General features: G+C 41.4%; 1 non-coding gene and 1 pseudogene across 1 annotated transcript; one reads left to right on the top strand and one right to left on the bottom strand.

The window, feature by feature from the left end:
* The first annotated feature begins 2,220 nt into the window (after positions 1 to 2,220).
* The window catches only part of LOC100713773 (shootin-1-like), a 36,978-nt pseudogene continuing 19,082 nt past the window's right edge, over positions 2,221 to 20,116 (top strand).
* Positions 11,755 to 11,861, bottom strand: LOC134476198 (U6 spliceosomal RNA). The gene has a single exon (XR_010047757.1). It is a non-coding gene; the product is annotated as a U6 spliceosomal RNA (small nuclear RNA).

The raw sequence follows: 20,116 nt of genomic DNA, 5'->3' as shown, positions 1-20,116 counted from the left end.
TGAGGGTCTGAACTTCTAACAATCCATTTCCCTGGAAATAAAACAATTTCACTCTTTATGGCTAAAATTCTTTTGTGTACAAATGCCACATTTTCCTCATCTGCTCATCTGTCCATATATCCAGGCTGTTACCAGACCTTTCCTGTTTTGAATTAGGATGCTGTAAACCACAAGGCTATGCATGTATCATTCTACGATGATGTCTTTATCTCTTTTGAGAATGCACTTGGGAGAGAGATGGCTGGGCCAACTGAAATTTTTATTGAGTTTCTAATGAATGCCTCCAATGCTTCTCATAGTTTAAATCACCACCGACAATGCAGCACTGCATTGTGTGTGTTCAATCACACACATCCATCTGCACCCTGCCAGGCTTCATTTCTTTCGTGTGTGTTTGTGCTGTTGATGATTGCCATTTAAACTGGTGTAAACTGCAATCTCAAATTCATTTTGAATCACATGTTCTTAACAGCTAAAAGCCTAAATGTATTTATATTTTTATACATTAGTTTGGTGTGTTTGTTTTGCTACCAGGGATCGAATTCATGACCTAGTTCTTGCTACACAGGCACTTGTGTTGCTGAGCCAAATGCCCAGGCCCCATCTTTACATTTCTTTTTTTTTTTTTTTTCATCTTTACATTTCTGATGGAACTATTGGTGGTTTGTCCTCCTTTTGAGAAGTGATTATTCCGTTCATTCATGGAGTTTTGATTCGGCCATATTGGAGGATAATTTTTTGAGCTTTTATAGATTCTAAGTATTTGTCCTCCATCAGAGTATAACTAGGAAACTTTTATATCATTTCATATGGTTTTTTTTTACCTGTTTGTTATTTCCTTTGTTCTACAGGGCATTTTTTATGTGATATAAGCCACTTTTATCTCCTGTGTTATTGGGATTCTAGTCAGAAACTTTTTTCCTGTTGCTTTTTATCTGCCAGTCTTGGGTTTGCAGTGTTCTGATTCATGTAGGACCTTGACATGCGTGACTAGATTATTTACTTGGGACTGATACATTTTTCTGACAGAGGTACTCATAGCTGTGCAATTTCTCTTAGAATGACTTCTACTTTTTCCCACAGAGTCTGAATATTTTTCCACTATGATCTGATATTTCAAAGGATTTTGTATCCTGATTCCTTCTGAGCGCCATGGACTGTTGAATACTCACCTGGTAATGTAGTTTCTTTCTCTGTTGATTCCTAGTTTCTTTCCATTGCAATCCAGCAAAATCCATTTTTTGGTGTAAGGTGAGAGTTGTTTTTGGAGTGAAAACAGGATCTACTGTTATAGTTCCATTACCTGCGGAAAAAAATCTATATCCTGCTGCCGTGGGGCAAGCAGATGTCTCTTAAATCTATTCATCCTGCGGTGGATTTTGAGGCTGACATTCCTTGACTTTGTGGTCTAATCTTCTATTTAGAGAGTAGGGTATTTAATTCCCCCACTATATTTATATGCATATCTGTTTGTCCCTTTATGTTGAGCAGCATCTGCTTTATGGAGCCATTGTAATGAAGATATATATATCATATATAAAAAGATTATTGTCTTTGCTGAATTGTTCCACTTATGAATCTGGACTGATATTTTTTGGCTCATCTGAACTGTTTCTTAATTGTTTTGAAAAAGTAAAATAGAAAAATGGAAGTGATACAAATAAAGCAGGGATTTACAACTAGTTGATATATTAAGTATTGTTGTCTTAGAAGTTGTACTTCGGGTCACAAAACCTAGGCACAAAGGTGATCAGTCAAGCAGTGACAGCACAGCCTGCTCCTTTTGGTGAACTAACAGAGATAAGCAGTGTAGTTAACTGCCTAGCACACGTGTGCGCACACACATTTATATGTGCTTACCAATGTACATATGATCTTTTCCTTTCTTCCTTTTTCCTTTCTCCTATCCTAGTTGTTCTGTCCTTTGGAGCACTTTTCTTCCCTTTCATTATGCAATATCTACTGTATATTTAGGATCTTATTACTCTCTCAGATTTTATTTTTTATTATTTTTTACACTAGGGAGACAATACATACACAAATGTGAGTTTCATTTATTTCACTCATGAGTGTGGTCTCAAGCTGCCTCCATTTACCTACAATAGCCTCAAGATTATCCTTTTTCATAGCTGAGAAATATTCCATTGTATAAAAATACAACATCTTTTTATCCAGTTTTGATTTGTATTTTAAAATTACATTGTTCTACCCACCACAAGGATGATCTGGCCCGTGCTGGGCACCAGGAGGAGGCAGAGTGAAGCAAACCCCACTCTGGGCCCCGAGGCCGTGGCTGAGGACCTGCGCTCCCCGCTGCCCATGGCCCCCTTGCCGCTCCTGCTGCTCCTTTTAGTCGCAGCTGCACCACCAAAGCGAACCTTGCAGACAGGACGAAGCAGCTGCAGCTCACAATGGCCTGAAGGAGTCAGCTCTAGGTGGATGTAAGCTCTCAGAGCAGAGAACCAGAAAACAAAGGAGAAGTGTGACAAAACCAGGCAAGCCCGAGATGAAGCTGTTTCAGAGAATTTCTCCCGTGGTCATGGAGGAGGTTAACCTCATGCAAATCCATCTTGGAATACAGAAGACTTGTCAAGAAAGTGCGAAGCTTAGGCAACAAAGCTAACTGAAGAAAATCAAACGCTGATGAGAATCAGCATGTTACACCTGGCCAAGTGGAGGAAAGAGGTGACAAAGGTGGGGGGGCCACTGGGGATTTAGCTCAGCGGCATAAGCGCCTGCCTTTCAAACAGGCAGTTGTGAGTTCAATCCCTGGTACCGATAAAAATGAAAAAAAGACCAAAAAACAAAGAGGTGACAATGGGGGAGAGAAGCAATAACAATGAAGATGCCACCACAGACACAGCCAGAACTGCAGAGACCCGTGTTTCACTGGTGACAGAAGCGGACCAAAGAACTTCGAGTTCAAATCATGTCTGCCCAGGAGAAAAAGGAGGTATTTGCCACTGAGCTGCAAAAGCGCAAGAGCAAACTTGTGGAAGTAACTGAAAAAGTTAGTAACGTCAAATGAGAAAAGGCTGTTTTACATGCAGAAGGTCCTGAACAGAGAAAAGTCTTAGAACAATTCAGTCAAGTGTCCGTGTTGGCAGTAGAAGAATAGCAGATGCAAGGGAGCCTGGAGCAGGAGAGGACCTTCCAAAGGCAGCAGCGTCATCTGCATAAGAGATGTTCCCAGAATAAAATGGACTACAGTGTCAAAGCCATCTTCTGCTACAGGACACAGTCCCTGACCAGCAGCTTTGAAAGCTTTAGCTGAAAATGCAGAATTCATCCAGCAATTTGAAAAGAGATTTCACACCTTCCAAAGGTCAAAGAGATGGAGGAGCAACTAGAAAATAAAAGACTGCACGGAGATGCACAACCTCAAACAGCAACTGGTACTTCTAGAAAAAGATAAGAGCAAACTGGAATTGGAATGTCAGGATGCAGAAGAAAATGGCAGAAATGTAAAGCATTCTGGTAGAAGGCAGGACGTGTATCTTATTCTTCATCTGTTAAGACCAAGGACGAAGCATTGGATATAATCAGTACTGAATGCCATGGGGAATAGCAAGATTGGTTTTTAAATTCCTGTCTAACTACAGACACACAGTAGAATAACTTCTGTCATCAAGTAGTTCACAATATTGAGACTTTCTCTCTTTTTTAGCTTTTAACAATTAATCCAAAATTAAGAAATTTTGCTTTCCTTTTAATGAACATTAGAGTAGCCAACTTTATGGTGAAAAGAAGACATAGGCACTGGAGATATTTAAGATTCAAATTTGAATGTCTTTGCTTAGAATCTGCTGTGGGTATCTCCAGCTCAGACTCAGGCACCACTAAGAAATTAGAAGAAAATAGAACATGCTCTTTGAGGTCAGGTTTCAGAACTGGTTTGGAGAGACGTTGCATTCACACGAAACAGTCCGGAGTGTTCTTGGCGTTAAGAGTGTAGCCCACACTGCCTGTGTAAGGGCTGACGGTGAAAACAAAAGCTGGTCCCTGACAGAGGAGGTTACCTCAGCACAGAGTTCAGTGGGTCCCAGTTAGCCCGGACTCCAGGAATGGCCTCTGTGACATACATTTATTTATTCATTTATCTGGCACCAGGGTGTGAACTCACTATTTTCCATATGCCAGCCAGGCGCTTATGCTGCTGAGCTCAATCTGCCGCTCTGACATATGTGTATTTATTCAACTATTTTTTATGGTGCTGGGAATTGAGCGCAGGGCACCGTGCATGCAAGGAGGGCAGCGCTGCACCACCGAGCGCACCCTTGGTTCTGCAGCTCCCGGAAGCCAGGAGCTATGGTGCATCCCCAGCAGCTGTGCGCAGGCTGCTTCACACTGTCAGTGTTTAGTAAATGTTCCTCTCATCAGTGACTTCAGTGAATTGCATGAATAAATTCTACTTCCAGGGTGTTCTTCAAAGGAGCAAGAAGTTCCCTGGATACAGGCCTTTAGGAATCTGAACCAGATTAAAGCAAGGACCCTAGTATAGCAGTTTTGAAGGAAATGAAGCAGAAGAGCAAAGTATGCGACTATTAAAGTTCTTTACTAAATGTCATCTTTGAAATTAACTCTATATCCATTCACTTTGAAATTCAAATATTAACGATCTCCTAGTATTTGAGTAGCATACTACATTGTTACAAAGATTTCTCCAACCTGCTCAATCCTTACTTCCTACCTGTTAGTCATTGTCTTGATTTTTTTCTTTTTCCAAAATTGTATATGGAGGAAAAAGACTGTAGCATTTTATTTTAATAGATAGAAGGCCTTCCTTGCATAGTCATAAACTAGATAATGGATCTTTGAAAAGTCAAAAAATTATGGTTTATATATAAGCGATCAATTTATAAGATAAGCACATCGTTTATGACTATGTATGCTACCTCACAAAGAGCTAACCAATAGTATTAAAACTCATGTTATTAACTCATATTTGTGTCCTGAATTATGTCATACATAGATATAAACACTGTATATCTAGGAAAGAACATATAACATGCTTAAAGTAGGAAAACCCCAACAAAACAGTATCAAAACTTCATTGTAAGTATTTAATTTAACCAAAGAGTGGACAGTCAAATAGTAGTTTATTTATTATAGAGAAGCAAGCCAGCTTTTTCACCTTTTAAATCTGTCAGCATTAGACCGTGTAATCATTACCATATCGGGTATGATACAGCTACTAACTCTTTATAACAAATAATTTTGTAAACTGTTACTAAAGGTTGAGTCAGTTGGGATAACATAAAGTATTAACTTAGGGTGTGTTACACTGGTGAAGAGACAGCTATGAGTGGGGTGCATGCCTAGAATCCCAGAGCTTACAGGATCACCAAGAGGTCAGAGCCCGCCTGGGCACATAACGAGTCTAAGGCCAGCCTAACCTACAAAGTAAGACCCAAAGAATAGACATCACCCTCAGTCACCAAAGATTGGACGTTTATTCAGTTTTAGGGAGGTACTAGGCATCAAACTTATGCTTGCCAGGCAGGAAGTTATGCCACTGAGCTAAATCCAAAGCCTGAGTTTCAGTTCTTGGAGTATAATTTTTTATTTTTTATTTTCAGTTGGTGTATGATTGTGTAGACAAGGTATATCTCTTGCAACATATACATGGATGTTGTTTCTAAGATTTAATTGTAGGTAAAGTTAGCAGACAAGCAGAGATAGTTAAAGAGTCTCAGTGAAGTTTCTGGCAAATAAACAGTTAAAGAGGAGAGAGAAAGAGAGAGAGAGAGAGAGAGAGAGAGAGAGAGAGAGAGAGAGAGAGAGAGAGAGAAATAGAGTCAGAGATCACAATTAAGAACAAAACAGAAAAAGGATAAATCTCTCGAAATCTGCCAAGGCTCAAATTCCCTCCCCCTCCCCCTTCTATTAAACACAAAAGGAAAAAGGTGGGGAAGTGAGGGAGGTTATGTTAAAAAACAAAACCAAAACCCCCTTGGAATATAAAATACACACTAACTCCTAGATACGCACGTACCGCGGTGTGAGCACGCACACATTGCACTATCCTCTCACCATGTTAACACAGTGCAGGGCACACGCATCTCTTCCTTCTAACCCTGCCTTGAGTGCGAGGCTGCTGCAGATCCCTCAGGAGAAGCCAGGACAGCACAAGGAGCCACAACAGTGCTCATCTGACAACGTGCACATGGGAATGGATGGGGCCATGGCCAAATCAGGGGTCTCCAGCTGGAACAGCCAACCCAGGGGTAACAGCTCTCAAGGCTTGAGGCCCTTTCTTATCATCTGATAAAGGAGCCAGAGGGAAAAAAGCACCCCACAACAGTTATGTGCTTCCTGCCTCACTCCAAGGTACTAGCTGTCTGTCTCCTTTCTCTTCCCTTTCCAATAAAGTAAGTTTGACTCTCCTTCTAAAACTTGAATCTCTAGTTATTTCACAGGTATAAAGTGATACAAACTCTACCTGTGATCCACCCTCATCAGACACAAAGTCAGGCTCCCAAGCAGCAGGTGCTGCCCTGCAGATACTGGTTGTCGTGGTCACCTCTCCCCTGACTGGTGGCTATGGTTTCTGCCTCCCCCTTAAGGGAGGGAAGTCTCATCCCCCTTGTTCACGAAGGCTGGGGCCTGTGTGGGCCACACGGGAATAAGCAGAGCCTTGGTGCCAGGCCTCAGGCCACCCAATGGGACACTCTAGGGATTCCATTCGATAGAGATTAGTTCTAAACAGTGTGCATTGTATTTCATGGTGACTGCATCCTATTGGACTTACAAACATAACAGTAAGACAAATGTCTCAATTTGAGTACTTTATGGTTTGAACAGAACCCAGCTTCACTGCATACAATGCCCTCTAGTCCTAGACCAGGCTGATATCTCAGGGCTCCCAAAGATGAGGAGCACAGTTTGGCCCTGAAGGATGTGTGCAGTGCTCCCAAAAAATTTCTCCCTTTTTAATTCTCACAATAAAAAATGTAAGGAAAAGGTGTGAGAGTGGATTTTTAAGGAAGTTGGATATCGGTGCAAGGAATGTTAACCTAGACCATGCTGAACTTTTGTAAGAACACACTAAGCAAACATTTTGGTTGCAATGTAAAGGGCTTTTTACTGGAGATCAAAATCATGGCCTTGCTCGTGCCAGGTATGGACTTTACACCTGAGCTAAATCTCTGGCTGGTGCAACAGTTGGAGGACCTAAAGTGTGACTAGTTTATTTGGATTGAAATATGGATCAGGAGATGCTCACTCTTAATGATATGCAGAAGCCTGAATTTTGGGGGGAGTGGGGTTACTGTTGATGAGGGAATTCAAAAGATCAGGGAGGTGGGAATGGTGGAGTGGATTTGCCACATAAAAACTACTCCACAGAGAGATGGTCTACAAAATGATCCCTTGACCTTGAGGAAGAATTTCTGGAGCTGGGGTACAGCTCAGTGTCACATCACCAGCCTGGCAAGCATGAGGTCATGAGTTCGATTCCAGGTATAGAAAAAAAAAAAAAGAGAGCTTCAGAGAAGAGCACCAGCACCCTTGAAATTTTCATCACTACTCTTATCTGCATGCGTGACCTTTTGGTGGTTGTTCCAGTTACTCAATTGGGAAGCCAAAATATAGCAAGTATAATTGAATCCCAAAGGACTCAGTGTCATTTCTCAACTGCCAAAGTCAAAATGGGTTTGTTTGCAATAACTGACAAAAAATAATTGGAGAAGTCTTTCATGTACACAATACACAGAAAAAAATTAAGGACAAATGAGTCAAATTGTACTTCAATTAGCAACATGTGACTCATAGCATGTGAAGACACTAATTCCCAGACTTTAGCCAGTTTACACTCCCAGAACCCTTGAACAAAACAGAGATTGGGCCCTTCAATAATGGACCTTGGTGAAAAACGATATTATTGTTAACATTTCCATCCTTTCCCAAAGGACCTGTGGGAATCTTTCCATGTTAACCATGTGCTGGGTGAAAGGAAATAATCAGACATTTCAAGGAATGCTTGATACTGGGGCTAAACTAACATTGATTACAGGTGATAAAAAAATAAAAGTCATTGTGGTCCCAAGAAACAGGTCCTGTCTTAATCAGCTTTCTCCTGGCTAGGACAGATACCTACACACGTGGATGAGAGGAGAGATTTACTTTGGCTCCCAGGGGCCTGGTTCCCAGACAGACACTGTATGGCAGAGGGGCACAGGGGCAGCCAGGAGCCAGGGGTGGAGGAACACAACGGAGAAGCTTCATCCTTCCTGCTCCAGTGTCCAGACCACATCTAACCAGGTCCTCTAACCAGGTCTCCTGAAGCACCCCTAAACCAGCCACACCCACAAGCTTGCCTCTGAGTGTGTGAGGCTTGGGGGGTCATTCTCCATCTAATCCAAATCACTCCTCCCCGGCCTCCAGAGACCTGATGTCACCTCTGTGCAAAATGCATTCACTCCAGAGGACTATATGCAAATAAGATCTGTGCTAAACACTGTGGAGTAGAGTTACATACAAATGTGTGTTAGGAACGTACCTGTGACAGAGTGACTGAGAAATCAAGGTATAACACGACTGCAGGAGATCTTGGTGAGCATGTCAGTAACCCAGTTCTCTGAAAGTTTGAGGATGTTTACTAAAAAAATAAACCATTTCAGTTTGTTGCTTTAAATTAACCCACAATTTCAAACATGACTAAACTTGTCACTCAGACTGATTGATTTAGAATGTTGTTCTAGATTTTCCTTAATAAAAATACAGAATATCTACTCAGTTTACATACTATCACCAATCTCCCTTTCTTACATATCTAAACAAGATAAAACTCCTACATTTAAGCAAATTCTTAAAAGACAAGTTTCTGGTCAGGTGCGTGGTCACATGCTTATAATTCCAGCACTGGGGAGGCTGAGGCAAGAGGATCATCATGAATGTAAGCCCAGCCTAGTTACACAGTGAGGCAAGTTCAGCCTGAACTATATAAGGAGACAGGTGACAGAAAAACACATAAAAAAATAATTTCTCCACTGTGTGAAAACATGACTAGTGTTTTACTATTTTTAAATTTCATTTCTTTTTTTTTTTCTTTTTGAGACAAAGTCTCTGTGCAGTTCAGGCTGGCTTTAGGTTCATTCTGAAGTGCTGGCTGGTCCTGAGTCTCGAACTTGCAATGATCCTCCTGCCTCAGCCTCCCAAGTGCTGGGATTGCAGGAGTGCACCACCATGCCTGGCTCTAACTTGTGTTTTGAAGAAGTCAAATATATAAGCTGATAGGAAGGATCTGCTCACAGCATTCCTTACTGCTTAGCTCTCAATTTTGTGCTTCTTCCACAAAACAGAACTTCAGAAATGTATGGAGCCAGTCAGGGTTATTTATAAATCTTAACAAGGGAACTCTGCCACCTCTCTAGGAGGTAAATAGAGAGCCTTGCATGTGCTATTCAAGTGCTTCACCACTGACCCCCAGAGCTTTTCATCGGTTCCCCAGGCTTGCCTGGTCTGCCATGCCTAAGAGCACAGCTGTGTGCTGCTTTACACGTTCCATTTTGTTCTATTTTGTTAGTTTGAGTCAGGGTGTCCCTATGTGATTCAGGCTGGCCTTGAGCTCTCATTATGTGCCCCAGTGTGGTCTGAAGCTCAGAGCGATCCTCCTGCGCCTCAGCCTCTGGAGTGCTGGGATGATCGGCATGCACTGTCGCATCCCAGCTTCCTCTGCCCACTCTTAAAGCCAAATTTTTAAAATTTCTTTTTATGTAAAGAAAAGGAAACAAAAAAAAAAAAAACCATGGAGATAAAAAAGGGTAGAAATAATACAAAATTACAGAAAAACAAACTGTAAGAAATCACTGGTTGATAAGTTACATATTGTCATCTTAGAAATAGCTGTGCAGGTTACAAAATTAAAGTATTTAAAATGACATTCAAAAAGTGACACTACAAACAGTTCTGCTCAATGATCGAACAAAAACTCAGTAATATGGTTATCAGTCCTACACACTTGTTTTACTTCTCAGAGAGGGTAAGATTAAACATATCAAAACAGAACAAAACAGTTAAAAAACAATCTAAAGAAATACAGATTTCAAAGCAAGTCCACTGGAGATCCTCACTGTCTATCTAACTGTCTCTAGTTTCTTACAAATAGTTGTCCCCATCTTCACCCAATTTATATACTTATTGCATATTATAGAACTAATCAAATCATGACAGGATGATGAAGGCTTTTTAGGTCTTCAAGTTCCAAATTAGGGAAGACAATAATAACTACCATTGCATCTCTCATTCTCTTCGTGGTAGCCATCCCCATCTCTACATATGCTGAAATTGAATCAAGAGACCAGACCAATGTCATTCTAATCAGCGAACAATAGTATTGCTAGAATTTATATCATAATGCTACAAAATTAGCATTGGGTTTCTTAACGTCTCTTCTTCAGAGTATCTGTTCATTACATCTTGCATTATGTAATCTGTTTCCGTAAATAGTTTTTTTTTAAAAAAAAACTCATGTGTGAATTTCTACATATATATCTATCCTCTCTGTATTATAGGGAAAAACAAGTCATAACAAGACAGCAAAACAAATTCCTAGAAAAACACGCAATGGAAAAGACCACAATATAGGTGATCTTCTGTAGTTACTATGTTTTCTCTTGTTATTTTCAATAGATTTGTCCACAACATGGGCTTATTATAGTTAAACACAGTATCACCTATTTTTATAAAAACTTAACTTTGACAGCATTGTAGGATTTGAGAGCTGTTACTAGTTAATACCAGTATGGATATCCTTTACATCTTGTCATCTTCAGAGTAGTTGCCTCTACTTTTAGGGTTGATACTAACAAGCATACCAAATTCAAATAAAATCAGCCAAGGCCAACCCATAGTCTTATGATTCAGATTCAATTAAGATCAGTCATAGTAAGACAATGTAAGTAATACAGGATTTCAGTTTAAGTTAATAGGAAAGTAAGGATAGTTACCATGGTATAACCTGCTACTTTTGGGTCAGATGTCTGTGCCCTCAAATCTGACATGAGTGGACAGACCAGAACAAATTAAATTCAAACTAAATATGGTGATAAGACTACTGTGTCTTTTAAATTCTGATACACTATTAACAATGACCTCTGCCTTTTTTAATAGTGTTTCAGAGCTGTCTATACTAAGACTATAGCTTACCGTCTCTGCCTCATGTCTCCTACTCCACTTTTCTGCTATAATTTGTCCACCTTATTCCCTCATTCCACTGTCTGCCCCGTTCATTGAGGCCTCTCTGCCACTGTTGCTGGAATCCTGGTATCCCTTCCTCTCTTTCTCTGGAATGTCCTTCAGCACTCTCTGTAAGGTTGGATTGGTGGCCACAAACTCCCACAGTTCCTCCTTGTCTTGGAAGCATCTTATTTCTCCATTAATTTTAAGAGAGAGTTTTGATGGGTATATGAGTCTTGGTTGCATATTGTTTTCTTTCAGGACTTGGAATATTTCTCCCCATTCCCTTCTTGACTTAAGAGTTTGTGTTGATAAGTCTGTTGTTATTTTGATAATTTTCCCATTGTAGGTAATCTGCTTCTTTTCTCTGGCTGCTTTTAATATTCTGTTCTTTTGGTGGATTTCTGGAATCTTGATTATTATATGTCTAGGTGTAGATCTGTTTTGGTTGTAGGTAGCTGGTGCTCTGTATGCCTCTTTTATCTGGATATCATTTCTTTTTGCTATACATGGGAAATTTTGCTTTAATGTATCTGTGAATATTCTTTTTATCCCATTTTTGGTTGCTCCTGCTTCAAAAATATGGAACGCTTCACGAATTTGCATGTCATCCTTGTGCAGGGGCCATGCTAATCTTCTCTGTATCATTCCAATTTTAATATATGTGCTGCCAAAGCGAGCACTTAAAGCCAAATTTTAATTACCAAATTTAATTCAAAGTTTACACACATATGCGAAATCAAAAATGCTTTAAAATCCAGAACTTTTTGAATTCCTTAAGCCTTGAATGGAAAATGTAATACCTGATCTCCCTTTGCATTCAAAATATTTTATAAAAATACTTTGGGCTAAATACACAAGGTACACAAAGTGCAAATGAATTCTGTGTCAGACTTTAATGCACTCTCCAATGTGGCTCCTGAGATTCTTGGGGTTAAGGACCAAGAGAGGATGAGAAAAATAAAAGTCAAAGCTGGGGCCAGGGGGATCCTCACCCCCTGAAGGGAGGAAAGGTGCTGCTCAACCAATGCAGCGTGTTTATTATACACTGGGAAGGATGATGGCACCTTCAGCCCCTCTGCCCAGCAGCCCATTGCTTGGATTGTCCAGGGGATTGGTGTTTTTCTGGGCTGTAGCAAGTTCTTCACGTGGCTGACACAGGCGCTCTTTGTTTTCTGGTAGGATCACCTCTGGTTCATGCCCTAGGTCAGCTTCCATGGCTCCCTACACCCCAACATGTCTTATTATGCATTGTCAAGGTTCCCAAAATCTGAGAGAATCTGTCACAATTCTGCTATTGAGCATTTCAAATAAAGAGTAGGCACCTTTCAAACCATTGCTGAAAATGTTTTATTTTGAAAGATTTGAGTATGAAGTTTTAGATCAAAATTCATGTATCTTTAAACAGATTTTTTCCCTTCTCTTTAAAGTAAACTTAAGATACAATTTCACACTTTCCTAGTTTTCCCAAAGACTTATACTACTAAGATTCTTCTTTGTTTTTATCAATACCAGGGATTGAACTCACAACTGCCTGCTTGCAAGGCAGGCACTTATGCAGCTGAGCTAAATCCTCAGCCCCACTATTAAGATTCTTATAAAACAATTTCTTGAGCTTAATGTTCTTTAAGAGAGACCTACAAACAGTTCAGTATTCACTTTTTTGCTTTTAATTTTTATAGCACATTAGTTAAAGAATTTAATAAGACAACATTATGTATTATGTTCAAATTAACTAAAAATACCAAGCAATATCCACATATATCCAACAGTGTGGCTAGCCTTCAAACCCTACTTTTTGTTTATTAAGAAGCAAACACACAGCACCCTGGACCCTTGCAGCTCCCGTAGAGCTCTGTGGTGGGCTTGAATGGACCGGGAGGCCTTGGCTTTGGGTCAGGTGTCCTTTGTTCCTGGCTCCATCTCTTCTCATTGCCAGGAGCAGATGGAGAATTTGCCGGCCTTGCAGGGACAGTGGCACAGGCCACACCAAGCCCTTTGTTATATCTTGAGGAAATAATATTTTATTTAGGGTTCATAAGAAATCCCCCATCAATGGAAGAATTAGAGATATAAGTTCAGAAGAAGAAACAAAATTCCTTTCCTGGGAAGAAAAGAGAAGTAAGGAGATAAGTTATTGTGGTGAGGTGGGGTGTCTCACTCCAGAACTTAGGGGTCTTCATTCACAGCCCCTCTCACTCCATGCCACCAAAGGGACTATGCCCCTTGAGGCTATTATACCTAGATCCATTGCTCTGGCTGAGACTCCTGGTTTGTCCACCGCCTGAATGCACATTCTTGGATGAGCTCTACCGTGGTGTCTTTGTGTTCTCTGGTGCTCCTCTTGTGAGGTCTGCAGCAGAGTTACACTAATGTGTGGATTAGTAGAAAGGATACATGCGCATTTCTGTGTATTAATATGGTGAGAGAAAAATAAAATACGCATGCAGTCAGATGCAGGTGTGTGAGTGCCAGGATGTCAGTGCATATTTTATGCACAGTGAGTTTTCCACAGTGGAGACGCCACACCCCTCCTTGTTTCCTTTGTGTTAAACTGGAGATGGAGGAAGGAGGGACCTGAGCCTGGCCAGCTCTCAGTTTTTCTTAGCCACTCTTTCTCTAGGAAGGATTTAACTCATTATTTGCCAGATGTCTCTGTGAGCCTCTTCACTTTCCCTGCCTCTCTCCAGCTTTCCTACACCTTCAGCCCTCCCCCTGCCCCGCACTCTCCTCTGGAAGTGTGAATGAAAGTTTGATGTGGGAGGTTCCTTTCTGGTCATGTCAGTTTGGTGAATTTTTCGCTACTCAGAATTTGTGGATTTTTCTGCTATTAGTTTACTGAATAGATTTTTGTACCTTTAGTCTTTAAGCTCTTTTCTTATTAAAAAAAAAACTCATAAATTTTGTCTCTGAATTGTTTCCCTGAAGTATCTCAAGTTTTATGTATAGCTTCTTTCTTTGTCTCCTACCATCTCAACCTTGTGATCCATCTACCCTGTCCTCTGGTCCTGAAAGTCTGTCTTATGCCACATCTAGTCGATTGGTAAGTTTTTCTATTGAGGTTCTATTTAACTTGATTTACATTTCCAACTGTTTTGTTTGGCTCATTTTCAAAATTTTTTTTATGGAATGCATCATTTTTAGCCTCCACTGTCTGTAGTATTTTGAGCTTTCTGTTTCTTTCTTTGTTTTTTTTTTTTTTGTTTGTTTTTTGTTTTTTGTTTTTTTTTTTTTTTTTTTTTTGTGGTACAGAGGCTCAAACTCATGGCCTTGTGCTTGTAGACAAGTACATTTGCTGCACAGCTAAATTCCTGGCTCTTTGCTTTTTGAGACAATGTCTCACTATCTAGTCCAGGTTGGCCTTTAACTCACTGCTATGCTTCTGTGTTAATCTACCTGGAATTGCAGGCTATAGCCACCACAACCTGCCTTTATTGTCTCCTTAAATTTATTACTTGGCTCTGTGTATTCTTTTGGGATTTAGTGATCCCTTAATAATGTCCTTTGAATTTGTTATTCCACATGCCACCTATTCCAGTCTTTGAGCTGATTGCTAGTGCATTTTGAGCCTTGGGAAGTGTTGCCTTGCCTCACCCTTTCCATTTTTCCCAAATCTCTGAGATTTGGGCCTCTGTTGGCTTGGGTGTCCCTTCAGCCTGTGAGTGAAATCCATTTGAAATGACCTTCTGTTGATGGTGTTCCCTTTGAAGTCAGATGTTCTGCGGTGTTAAATGTTTCTGGAATGTGCTGTGGGATAGACGCTTTTCCTTCCCTATGTTCAGTGTATTTGCACCCCATTGACACTCTCTCTTGTCTGGGGGTCTCAGTCTCCAGTAGGTGCTGAGAAAGTGAAGTCCTTCCAGGTCCTTCCATCTGGCCATCAGATCTACACAGCAGAGTACACGGGTTTGGCCCCTGTGACTGCTCCCGTAACATCCGCAGTGACACGTATCTGGAAAGTCTGTGGTGTGACACTGCTGAAGACCCACACAGGCATGGAGCAGGGTCTCTCTCCCTCTACCATCACTGCAGCCTTGATGCCTGGAGCCGCTCTTTAGCATGCTGCACAACTGCCTGGGGCCTAGGCTTCGGCAAGGACTTTTCATCTCTTATTCTTTGAGTAAAAGTGTTCACTATAGGATAACCGGGCCTGCCTGTGGGTGGAGGCAGTCCACTGCCTGTCACCTGTAGTGGGAGTGTGACTCAGTGTCAGGGTGTTTGCACACAGTACTCAAATGTTCACACCCGGTCCACAGTACCATGTAGAAAAGTGGTAATGAAGGATGAAGATGCCCGAAATGCTGTCAGGATCTGCAGTTGCAAACACCCAAAGAGGCAAAGGGAGATGGACTGAGATCAAGGCCAGTCTGGGCAACCACAAGGAGCAGAGCCTCACACCACACAGGAAACCTGCAGAAGACAAGCCAGGGATGCAGCACCGTTGCGCAGCACCATGTACAAACACACACGCACTCTGCACTTACACAGCCAAACAAATGTAAATGCAAACAGTAAATACATGGATCTTTAAAAATTATGAAGACAAGGGCTGGAGATTTAGCTGAGTGGCGTAAGTGTCTGCCTGACAAGTGCAAGGTCATGAGTTCCATCCCTGGTACCAAAAAAATTATGAAGACAAAATAAGATATCAACTGTTAGATGGAGGACAGAAAGGATAGTTGAGACCTAAAAAGTGCATTAAGAGGAAAAGCAATGCTTACAAAGACAATACAAGTATCCATGAAATAATCAGGAAACACAAAAGATTCATTATGGAAAATGAAAAATTATCTCTCCTGACTAAGGTAGTCAAACATGTCAAAAAGGGAGGGCAGTCACTGCCACGCCAACCTGTACTTCTCTCCATGTCTTCCTTGGGCCGTGCACTCCTTAGGGAGAGCAAAACTAGAAGTAATTCTTCTCCTCCTATTTTTGGACTGCTTGCTTGGCCACCATGGGCTGTCCAGGGGCTGAGGCTGATGAGATATGGCAGACACTGGCACTTTGTTCTGCGTGGCCCTGCAAAGCGGGACTCTGTAGGTAGACAGCACCCTGTACCCATCTTAAAGAAGCAAAGGCTCACAGAAGGTAAGGGGTTTCCTACAGAGACCGAAGCACTGAGCCTGAAGGAGGCCCAGCCTCTGTGTTTCCAGACTCCATGTTCCTCCCACAATTCGGCACCATTCACTCATGACTCATCCATTCTTCAAGACCAGCCTGGACTGCACAGGGGGTTCAAGACCATACACAGTGAGAGCCTGCCTCAAAAAACAAATAAACAATATATAAATAAATATCTGGGCATGGTGGTGTGCTGGAGACCACTATGAGGCAGCTCCGAGCAGATTAACTGTTTGGCTTTCTGTGTTTATCTGTGAGTCTGTCCTAGGCCTATACCCCTTGCCTGATGACAGGAGCTGATTCATAATAAGTGAATCTTCATGAATCACTGGTCCGGGTTGAGGCCTGTAGTGGCCTGTGAAGCCAGAGATATCTCAAAAGGCATGACAAGGCCATAGCTGTGGACACTTGGCTCAAACATCAATTAAGTAGAGAGAGACTGCAGCTGCAGGAATTACTCCCAGTCTCACTCCTACTGTTCATCATGAAAACAAGATGATTCTCCTAAATTGACATGATTTATTACTTGGAGATGTCCTTGAAGGGACTCCCAAGGTCTTGCTCTTTGCCTGCCCTTTCCTCAGTTCCCCCACTCATTGTTTTGGACCTAATAAAAAATGGGTGGTCCAGAGAAGTCTTTGTCTTAGCCCTCAGTCTCAAATTCAGCTAAAGGGCTTGGGCCCTCCTGGAGCCCTAAAATCATACCACTTGTCTCATTTTATTTAAGCCTTGGCTGTACTCTCATTTGGGAGATTGAGACTCTAGGTCAGGCCCCAATAGGGGTGCACACCTGTAATTTCAGAACTTAAGCAGCTGAGGAGGGGACTACTGTGAGTTTGTGAGTTCAAGGCCAGCCTGAACTACAGAATAAAATCCTGTCTCAAAAAGACAGAGAGAAGTAAAGAAAGTAATACACTCTTCTTTCTCAATTCTTATGTTTGTAGCCATATGATACTAGCAGGAACCTCTAATAAAGCATTAAATACAAATAAAGATGGTAGTGCTACTGTAACAAACTGTGTGAGCTTGGCGATTTATACAAAACAGAGTTTTACTTGTCAGAATCAGAAGACCCCTAGAATCAAGGACCTGGCAGGCTCTGAGTTTGGTGGGGCCCAGTCCTCTACTTCCTGGGTGGTGGCTTTTTGCTATGTGCTGTAGGAGGAGGAAGGCTGTGTGTTAACACTGCAGAAGGAGTGGAAGGAGGCAAACCAACTCCCCAAAACTATTTCATGAACACCTTCATCGGAGCCATGAGACCTCTTTCTCTGGAAGCCCTCTCCTCTTAACACTATTGCATTGGAAAATCAGCTCCAGAATAGGAATCTGGGGGACACATTCTAATCTAACCTGTCCTCACTCATGCCTTTTCCCTGCATTGTATGGAATGTATGTATGACATCACATTAGTAACAAGTCATAATGAGCTTCTGGGGAAAAATTTTTAAATATATTTAACACATCTTTATCATCCTAAATTCAATGACCCCCCCATTCTTTTCACCTTCCTTTCATCCAATTTTCCTTCTTTAGAAGACTACCTTGTAGTTTCCTTTCCTCTGTCCATTTTATTGTATTTATTCCTGGACTTAGTTACTCATACAGAAGAAGGCACAACTGTATGGAATTTACTCTTGTTTCCTCCACTGAGTTAATCTGGTTTTGAGCTTTTTGGTCAAAGCTTCTGGCTGAATGTGCCTGGGGTACCCCTGCTCCCTGCATTCGGTCCCACTGATTTGGTGCGTCCTGTTTTGTGCCAGTTCCATGCTGTTTTTAATCACTGTGGCTCTGTAATGTAACTTGAAATCTTGGATTGTGCTGTCTCCTGCTTTGAAGTTGCTGTCTGGGACTATTTTTACTCCTCCAGGTCTCTTCTGTTTCGATTGACTTGTGAGATGGTTTCACTAGTTCCGTGGAAGATGCAGTGTGTCTGCGACTGTATTACCTACAGATCAGTTTCGGTAATATTTCCAATTCAGCAAAATTCATTCTGCCTGTCCAAAACAGGGGATATCCTTCCTTTTTATGATGTTCTCTTTGATTCTTTTTCATAGCATTGGGGTTATGATTGTAGAGGCCTTTTACTTCCTTTCATAGATTAAATACATGTTAAATTTTTCTTGAATTTACTGCCAATGGTATTTTTTCTTAATTTATTTTCTAGTGAATTCATTTTTGCGTACAATAATGCTATTGACTTTTGTGTTTTGATTTTTCATATTGATAATTTCAATAGATTTCTTCTCATAAATCATTCTTGTATTCCTGAAATATGCTGCTGTTTGACCTTTGTCTCCCAGGGACATTTTGGTCTATTATCAACTTCTTCTAGGATTTCAAATTTAATGGAATGAAGTTTTCCAAAGTAACATCATTTCAAAGTTTCACATATTTCAACAATTTTTCCTTATCATTTGCTATTATTTTGTGTGTGTGATTAACTAGGGATTGCAATGTACACTATTACAACTTTTAGGCATATTCTGCATTTTTTGATAATATTAGTATTTTGACATGGCAGTCATTTAGACTTGAGTAGCATATCCAGGCTGAGAGGATATTTCATCTTTCAAGTTAATTTATAGTTTTACAGCACAGTGCAAACAATATGTTTGTGTGAACTTGACAGCATGGAATTTATTACACTTTTTTTGTACATTAGTATGTAGTTGGTTTTCATAAATATTTTGCTCTGTGTACCTGAAAATGTGTTTTCTCTGTTATTAGGCTATGAAGTTTAGTACTGTAATGATTAAAAAAACTGAGAGGTTCCTTTTTATTTTATCTTTTATTTTTTAAGGCAGGGTCTCACTATGCAGCCCAGGCTGGCCTTAAACTCTCCCTACCTCAGCCTCCCGAGTGCTGGGATTCCAGGTGGGCACCAGCATACCCAGCAACTGAGGGCCCCCATGTAATTTAATTTTGCCCTCTTTGCAGGTGGAAGCTGTGGGAAATGCACAGATGAGGTGACTTGTGAAGAACTTTAGCCCCTGAGTCGTCACTGGCTAGGAACCAGCCCCAATAGGAGGTAAATAGATAGTGAATGAATTAGTAAGTGAGTGGGAATCTACCCAGTAGGTAGTGAGGAGGTCCTGACTTGGACCCACATGCACAGTGGGGGATACCGGGGAGGTTCTGTGCCCCTGTGGTTGTTTAGCTGTAGCTGTAGCCTGTGTGCTGGGCACCTGGAGAGACCTTGTTAGCTCTCTCCTTTGGGATAGCACTCATTTTTGCAGAAGCAAAAATGTACTGTGTATCCTCAGTGTCCCCATGTGTAATTGCCAGCCTCTCCCTATGTGTTCTGGGAAGAGGACAGGTCAGTTTGTGGCCAGAGGTGAAACAGCAGGGGAAGTGGAGCCCTCAGCACTGTGCTCAGGGTGGGATTCATGGGAAGACTGGGGTGGCAAGGGCCCCAGCCAGATCTCACAGGGTTTGGGGCCGGGTTGAGGATGTTTTCTCTAGGAGAGATGGGAGCCACAGCAGAAACTGACAGCTGCAGACAGGAACTGGATCCATGAGTGCACTGAGGTGGGCCAGGCTGAGGGAGAACTGGGGTGGGAGTGGCTGTCATTAAAGGTGTCCTAGCCAAGGAGGCCTTCACTGGCAGGTGACAGTTGAGCTAAGTCCTCACAGTGACTGTTTCCAGTTTCTGCAGACTTGATACTTTGACATCCATTCTATGTACACACACTGGACACTTGGTGCTCTGCAGGAGTCAAGGATATGCCTGACTTATTCTTCTCTCAGAAGAAGCAGGGACTGTGCTTCTCAGAAAAAAGGAAGCAATCCAGCTTTGCATTTTATTGTCATATATAGC

Source organism: Cavia porcellus, unplaced genomic scaffold (genome assembly GCF_034190915.1).
Source record: "Cavia porcellus strain 051 isolate PalLab524CR breed Dunkin Hartley unplaced genomic scaffold, mCavPor4.1 scaffold_5, whole genome shotgun sequence".
NCBI lineage: Eukaryota > Metazoa > Chordata > Mammalia > Rodentia > Caviidae > Cavia > Cavia porcellus.
Note: the sequence above shows the minus strand (reverse complement) of the source record. Positions and strands in the feature narration are given on the sequence as shown.